The following is a 695-nucleotide window of genomic DNA, read 5'->3' on the forward strand; positions in this document are numbered from 1 at the left end:
GGGCAACTGGCACCCACCCAGCGCCGTTGCTAATGGAGTACAGGGCTCAGCTCGAACCACCCCGAGCTGGTCAGGGGGGAAAAAATAGCTGGAAGCTATGTCAAAACCGCTGTAATGGTTCTCGCTGCCTCCCAGCGCTTGATGGTGGCGGCGATAAGGGGTTTGAGATTAAGTCCCAAGGACAGATCAGCAGAGAAACACGGCGCTGAGCTTGCCTCCAGCCCCGACCTGGGAACATTCAGTTCCCACCAGGACTGATTACGGAAAATGAGAGCAAGACTCCCATGCACCCTCGCCCCTCCCAGGGATACTGCCCCCGGGCTGGCAGATCCCGGCACTCATCTCGCCCGGCTCCGAGGTGCTGCCTGTGGCACTGAGCTGTGCGGGAGGAGGGCTGGGAAACGGCCCCTTGATCTCTCAGGGAAACCAGGGGGAAGGGGGGAGCGCAGCGCCGAGGGCTGACCCCGCTGGGACTTGGATACGGGGGGGCTGGAGCAGCCACAGTTGCTGCGCTTGCCCAGGGCTGGGATCTGGCAGCTCTCGGGTGCCAGGCAGCCCCACAGCCCCCTGAGAGCCCAGGGCTCAACGCTCCCCCACCTTCCACCCCTGATTTAATAAGGCCACTTAAACCCTTCCCTGCATCACGCAACAGACGAGCCGGGGCCACGCTGCCGCTTCGCACTCAACCTGCAGCC

The sequence above is a fragment of the Buceros rhinoceros genome, unplaced genomic scaffold (genome assembly GCF_000710305.1).
Source record: "Buceros rhinoceros silvestris isolate BGI_N320 unplaced genomic scaffold, ASM71030v1 scaffold13987, whole genome shotgun sequence".
NCBI lineage: Eukaryota > Metazoa > Chordata > Aves > Bucerotiformes > Bucerotidae > Buceros > Buceros rhinoceros.